Source organism: Alosa sapidissima, chromosome 16, assembly GCF_018492685.1.
Source record: "Alosa sapidissima isolate fAloSap1 chromosome 16, fAloSap1.pri, whole genome shotgun sequence".
Classification (NCBI taxonomy): domain Eukaryota; kingdom Metazoa; phylum Chordata; class Actinopteri; order Clupeiformes; family Clupeidae; genus Alosa; species Alosa sapidissima.
Genome location: NC_055972.1, coordinates 19137975 through 19145474, shown reverse-complemented (window position 1 = coordinate 19145474; position 7500 = coordinate 19137975). Strand labels below are relative to the sequence as shown.

General features: G+C 42.7%; 1 protein-coding gene across 2 annotated transcripts in view; it reads left to right on the top strand.

Moving 5' to 3' along the window:
- prkceb (protein kinase C, epsilon b) overlaps positions 1-7500 on the top strand; it is a 114360-nt gene that overhangs the window by 32572 nt on the left and 74288 nt on the right. The gene's annotated exons all lie outside the window — the stretch shown is intronic.

Here is a 7500-nt window from a genome sequence, read left to right as displayed (position 1 = left end):
AATCTTGTAAAGTACATTTGATTGTCATGCTCTAATGACCAGCTGGACATACTGTACTGAAAGTCAAGTCAAGTCAAGTCAAGTTTATTTGTATAGCACATTTCATACACATAGGTCATTCAATGTGCTTTACATAAACAAAACCAAACAATGGTTGAAAAGCCTTGATAGTGTATGATAGAGTCAGTCCCGATTGCTTTGCTATACTCAGACTTATAGCTTGAGTTGACTTGTGGTCTTCTCTGGCCTTGATCACTTCAGACCTGGGAGAAAGTGGAGGTCTGGGAAACCTCTCTGTGCTGTCAGAGGTTTGATGTCTGAAGATGTGTCTGCTGTATCTGCTAGTTGATGAGCGTGCTTGGAGTTGTGATCTGATTGGGTTTGCTTGTGTGTGTGTGTGTGTGTGTGTAAGGGGGTAAACTGGGTCATTTGGTCCCTCTGGGCTCTCGTCTGCCCCAGATTCTGCCCCACGAGGTGGCAGATGGGCCCCTCGAACTCCCCCTGTTTCCTTAGCCAGCAGACAGCTTTCCTAGAAGCCAAGTACGGCCTGTTAAAGCACGCCCCAGCCCTCATTTTACACATATAGATAGAGATAGATAGATAGATAGATAGATAGATAGATACTTTATTGATCCCCAAGGGGAAATTCAAGGGTCTCAGTAGCATACAGACATCACACACAACATGCACTTACAGCAGAAATGGTAAACATAAGTATATGTATAAACATATAACTAAACTCCACTGTACAATAAAGACAGTAGAAGATAAGAAAGATAAAAAAAACTAACAAAACTAAATACTAAATACACTATATAAATTAAATTAAGAAAGTCCAATGTGCTTGAGGGTGATCAAGCATAAGACGCTTATAGTGACAGGGCCGGGACTGGTAAGGTGTTAAAGGGAGTGAGTGTCATGGTGAAGGTGCAAAAAGTAGTCCAACCATAGTTCTTTAGTTATGTGTGCATGGCAAGGTGCTCAAGAGAGTGAGTGTCATGGTGAAGGTGCAAAAAGTAGTCCAACATTAGTCCAACAGGGCAACAGTGCAAGAGTAGGTCTAGAGACCAGCATAAATAATATGGACAAATAGGAGAGTAAAGTATAATGTAGACAAGGTAAAATAAAAAACTATTTCAGTGCAAGAACAGGTTGAGGTAATAGGGTTATAGCCATTCATTCATTCAGTATTGTAGCAGAAGCCTGACCGCAGCCATTGATCATGTGTGCTAATATAGCATGAAAAACACTGTAGCAGTAAAACAGTAGTGAAAACATTAGGCTGTGTACATTAGTAAAACAGTAGTAAAGCAGTAGTGGGCAGTCAATACTCAAACATGGAGAGGGTGGAGAGGCAGACAGACTAAGCAGAGAAGTCTATCTCTCCTCTTCCCTTTAGTGAGGCATTGAACAGTTCAACGGCCCTAGGAACAAATGACTTCCTCAGCCTTTCAGTTGTGCATGGCAGTGAGCAAAGTCTCCAGCTGATCAAGCTCTTTTGGTTTTTGATAGTGCTGTAGAGTGGATGACATTCATTGTCCAAGATGTTGATCAGTTTGTTTAGGGTCCTTTTGTCAGATATTGAAGTGATGCACTCCAGTTCAGCTCCCACTACAGAGCCAGCCTTCCTTACCAGCCTGTCAAGTCGCCCAGCATCCTTCTTCTTTGTGCTTCCTCCCCAGCATACCACTGCATAGAAGAGGGTGCTGGCCACAACAGACTGGTAGAACATCCTGAGGAGCTTGCTGCACACATTGAAGGACCGCAGCCTCCTCAGGAAGTACAGCCTGCTCTGTCCTTTCTTGTAGAGTGCATCAGTGTTGGCTGACCATTCCAGTTTATTGTCCAGGTGGAGACCCAGATACTTGTAGGTGCTTACCACCTCCACATTGACCCCATCAATGGAGACTGGTAGCAGAGCGGACTTAGACCTGCGGAAATCCACCACCATCTTCTTGGTCTTTGAAGTGTTGAGTTGAAGGTGATTGAGTTTGCACCACTGCACAAAGTCCTCCACCAGGCTCCTGTACTCCTCAACTTGCTCGTCCCTGATACACCCCACAATTGCAGTATCATCAGAAAACTTCTGCATGTGGCATGACTCGGTGTTGTAGCAGAAGTCAGATGTGTACAGGGTGAACAGGACTGGAGAGAGCACAGTTCCCTGTGGCGCTCCTGTGCTGCTGATCACAGTGTCAGAGAGACAGTTCTTCAGTCTGACGAACTGTGGTCGCTCGGTCAGGTAATCTGTAATCCAGGTAACCACACCCATCTGCAAGAGCTTGTCTCCCAGTCTGAGGGGTTGGATGGTGTTAAAAGCACTTGAGAAATCAAAGAACATGATTCTCACAGCATGTTTCCCCTTGTCTAGGTGAGAATGTGTCCTGTGTAAAAGATAAGTGATGGCATCGTCCACGCCCACTTTCTCCTGGTATGCAAACTGTAACGGGTCTAGTGCATGGCGTACCTGGGGTCTGAGCATACCTAAGACCAGTCACTCCATTGTTTTCATCACATGTGATGTTAGAGCGACAGGCCTGAAGTCATTAAGCTCACTGGGGTGTGGTTTCTTGGGGACGGGGATGAGACATGATGTCTGAACTTGTCCGAGACGTAGACTCCAGTTGAAGATGTGCTTCAGTGGCTCCCCCAGTTCAGCATATCCATATCCATATTACACCACACACACACACACACACACACACACACACACACACACACACACACACACACACACACACACACACACTTGTATGCACACATAGGGTTGCATACAGCAATATTCCCTCAAATGTCTCGTACTGTACATTAACCTCCCACATTTGCTTTACCCTGGTGTTCTGAATGATGAATTCCACTTCATGAATTGGAAGCATTGGCCGATTGAATGTTATTAATATCAGGAACGCCCTGTGAATACTATATCAGGCAGGTGTTGTATTGTGTGCAAATGTTTGCCTTTTTGTACTGTAAGGTGTGTGTGGCCTCTAAACCCTAAAGTCAGGTCTGGCTGTGGTGCATGTGTTTGTGCACATTGGAGTCCCCTCAGTATGTAGCTTTGCAGTTGTATACTTTAAACCTACATGCTCAATCATTTAGTCACAGTGCTCTAAACAAAATATCCATGCCATGCTAATCAGCAAACATTTATCAAAAGTCCAGTGTTTTTTCTGCCACTTTATAGGCTGAATGTTTGCTCCTGTAAATCTTATCACTACCTACCTTAAAATACTGTCTAAATTAATCTAATTATAATTCACTGAAGCATGAATTAAACTATATTTCAGTTTAATCAGCAGGTCTATATAACAATATAATATACAATAATGTTCTTATTAAATTGTTATGGTCCACACATTCCAAACTAAGGTTTCCTTGCATTGGACAGCCAATTAGTCATTAATTCTTATCTTGATAAGAACGCTTTCAATCACGCATAGAAAATAAAAAATAAGAAAGCATTGGTGAAATGAATAGGCACTGGAAAATTAAAAACAAACTACATATGAGCAAAAATGAGCATCATTTATTGCACGATGCCCATAGATTCACACATATCCTTACTCATACATTCAAACTGACTTTCAAGGTTTTTAGTTTCAGTTGTCAGGGATGGACTGAGATGACCTGTTTATGAAGCTTGTGTGATGCAGTGTGTGTGTGTGTCTGTGATACAGTGTATGTGTGTGTGTGTGTGTTTGTGTATGTTATCCAACAAACTTTCACTCAACCACTCTGAGTGTTTCCCACGCCACACTCCTCCATCCACTCTCAATAACGCTCCTCTCCTCACTACGCTCACACCATCCGGCAAGTTCCGCTCTCTCTCATGCTTCACTCTCTCTTTCACTCACACTGTTTTTCTTTCTCTCTTTCCTCCTCTGACTCCTACGCACTCCTTCTCTCTTTCTTCATTCTCTCCTCCTTCGTTATCTTCTTCTCTCGCTTCACTCTCCACTTCTCCCACACCATCTGGTGCAACTTTTGCTCTTTCTGCCAAACTTCACTCTCTCTTTTACTCTTGTTGTCCCCTCAATCTCTTTTCTCTAACTCTTTCTCTCTTTGCTGTGGAGGAGTGTACGTGACTCAGAGGTGTTGGGCTCTTAATCGCTCTTGGATCAGGAAGTGGACACTTAGTACTTCCTGTGACTGTGTCCTCCTAAGTGAGTCAGCCACCAGAGTCAGAGACACCAGTCACACTTTTTCTGCTTAACTTATTGTAACCCTGTAAGACACCATCACTGTGTGTGTGTGTGTGTGTGTGTCTGTCTGTCTGTGTGTTTGTGTGTGTGTGTGTGTGTGTGTGTGTGTGTGTGTGTGTGAGAGAGTCTGTCTGTTTGTGTGTGTGAGAGTGTGTGCGTGTGACAAGCATCATCACTGAACCTACGTGGCCTATTAGAATAATGCTGCCATCTTATTGGCTATAAACTGCTTTTTGTTGTTTTGCAGTGTCGTTCTCTTTGATTGGCTAGTTGTAGTACTGCTCTCTGATTAGCTTAGTGCTGCTGCCTGTGATTGGTTGTTCACAGTGCTTCTCTCCTACCGTATACCAGAGGAGCAGAGGTGAATACCTTTCACTGCAGTACTGCATAGAGGTGCTTTTACAGAGGTCCAGTAGAAGCAGGGCAATTATCTAGAATCGGATATTAATAACTTAACACAAAGCTTGTGTTTCTGTAGCACATGAGACTTTGACTCCTTGGTAGCATAAATTATATATTAATATATACCTCACACTATAACAGCCCAGGTGTCGGAATAAAAGCTCTTTCTGAATACCTATAGAGTCTTTACTGCAGCCTGTGTCTGGTTCAGTCAGTCAGTGTGTGTGTGTGTGTGTGTGTGTGTGTGTGTGTGTGTGTGTGTGTGATGTCTCTCCCAACTGCGGATGCATCAGTCTGACAGGCCCCAGAGATGTGGAGAGAGGGAGGGAGGGGGTGGTGATGGAGATGATGGCCCTGGCAATGTGGGAGCAACTTGGCTGGCACTGGAGGTTGGCACAAGGAGAAGATTTTCAGCAGTGCAAGGCCCTGGCGTCTCATGCACACACACACACAGTCACACACTCACATGCACACACACACACACACACACACACACACACACACACACACACAGTCACACACTCACATGCACACACACACACACACACACACACACACACACACACACACACACACACACACACACAGAAAGTGAGAGAAAGAGAGAGGAAGAGAGAGAGAGAGAGATTAATGGTTTATAGAGAGAGAGATAGTTTTGTCAACACTGGTGTCCAGGATAAGGCCGAGATGTGATGAGAGGTGACTTCGCCCTCCACCACCAGAAACTGAGGAGGGACGTGGAGAGCAGTACAGTCAGGCTATGTGACTCACACAACATAGCCAGGATTGGCTCAACAGGGGAGTGCTGTAATCTGATCTAATCTAACACACTCACTCGCCCTCTCGCTCTGTCTCTCTCTCTGGGGCAGATGTGCAAAGGCAGCATAAATACAGACTTTGTCTGTCCGCAGAAAGCACATGCTGTGCCATATTATCTGGAATTTACTAAGCTTTCACTTCATCAGGTAAACAGCGCTCATCACTGCGCTCGAAACATAATCTGGGGTGCCCACAACAGAATGGTACGATTCAGTCACAAGCACAATTGAATGGAGTCAACTGATGACGACATTAAACGGAAACAAAGGTTTAGCGATATTGAAATAATACAATACATGACAATAAGATGTCTGCAAACAGAGAGATAATGCAGAGCAGTAACTCTACTCCTTTTCAGTAAAATACTCAAAGTATTTGTGTATGTGCAGGTAGGCTTTGACAGATTTAACAGTCCAGCAGGCATTAGGCAGTGGATGATGTTAAAAAGCTAAAGACATTCAAAAGGCAAACAAAAGTTAAGGTTGGTTTTGAGCTGGCACAAATAAGCAGAACTGGTGCTATGAATACTATATCTGTTGTTCTGAAACATTGCTCCTAGTATAATGCATTTATTTGGTCATCTACTTTTAAAAGGCAGAAATGTTTCACCACAAAAAAGATGTGTGTTTTTGTCATATTCTGAAATACCTTATCAATCGCTTTTAACACTTCTTCCCCTATGTGTTTGTACAACTTCCATTTTCCCCTGGACCTTCTCATGATTTCATATGCATGAGTAAGAAATGCACATCTCACCATTCTGGTGATGCACTCCTGTGCAATCAGTTCCTACATAAGATGTCATGATTGAAGGCGCACATAGCAAAAAGACATAACACCTGAAACATTGATGGTACTTAAAACATTGGTACATCTGCCTGTCTTTGTCTCTCCTGATTAAGATACTCATGTTCATGTTCAATGCAACCAGCATAGCCATTTTATCTTAAATATATCTGCTTAATCAAGAATAACTCATATCTCAGCAACATATCACCACATGTTGTGCTTTCCCGTGTGTGTGTGTGTGTGTGTGTGTGTGTGTGTGTGTGTGTGTGTGTGTGGGTAGGTGGTGGTACAGTATGTGCTTGTGATGCATTCAGTAGTTCTTGGAAGTGTGTTCCATAGAAGAGCTCTCTGAATTGAGTTCACTGAATTCACAAAATGCTATTGGCATGACTAACACAGCCCCTCCATTGCCTGAATAAAACCTTGTTTAAACAAAATCAGTTTATGTGCTGTAGGCACTAGCACTGTATACATGGATTTAACATGACTAAAGAGCATGAGTGTGAGGGCATCTCTACAAGAAACAAGCACCTCTCTCTCTCTCTCTATCTCTCTATCTCTCTCTCTCTCTTTCTCTTACTCTCTCAATCTTTCTCAGAAAAGAAAAAAGGACAAAAATCCACAAGGGTGTTATTGGCATGACAGTATTCATTACATTATAGTCAAACTGTAGATTCATGTATGATACAAAAGTTAATGTATGATACAAAAAAGAAAAATAAGACAAAAGTGACAAAAAAGACAAAAGTATATAATAAAATACAATAAAAAGTTGACTTGTATAAACATTATTATAACTAATAATACTGTATGTTTTAATATCATAGCGCCACCTCTGGGAGTTCATGTCGGGGGTCGCATATTCTGTCGTGAGGCGGAGACATTCATCGATCTCCCCTTAGAGATTTGGGGGCTTCTGATTGGCATGCAGAAAAAAAAATACTTTGTGCGTTCATCTCCATCTTTTTTAATTTGGAAGAGTAGCTCTGGTCCCTACTCCCAGTGGGGAGCACAGTCTGTTCTCCATGTCTGTCTAGCCCTGTATCTGTGGCCAGACTGTGCTTGCTGAGTCTGTACCTTCTCAGACTGCTTCCTGGTGATCAGATAGTTTGCAATTGTGTTGTTCCTTGTCAGAGCCAAATGGTGTTGCATTTTACTTTGTGATTTTGTTTGAATTTTCCAATTTATCCTAATTTCATAGGATTTTTTGCTCTGGTGTTGGGGTGTATAGTTGCAAAGTTTAGCTAATAATGCCCACGACCAGCTGAACATTTTACTTTGCTTAGTA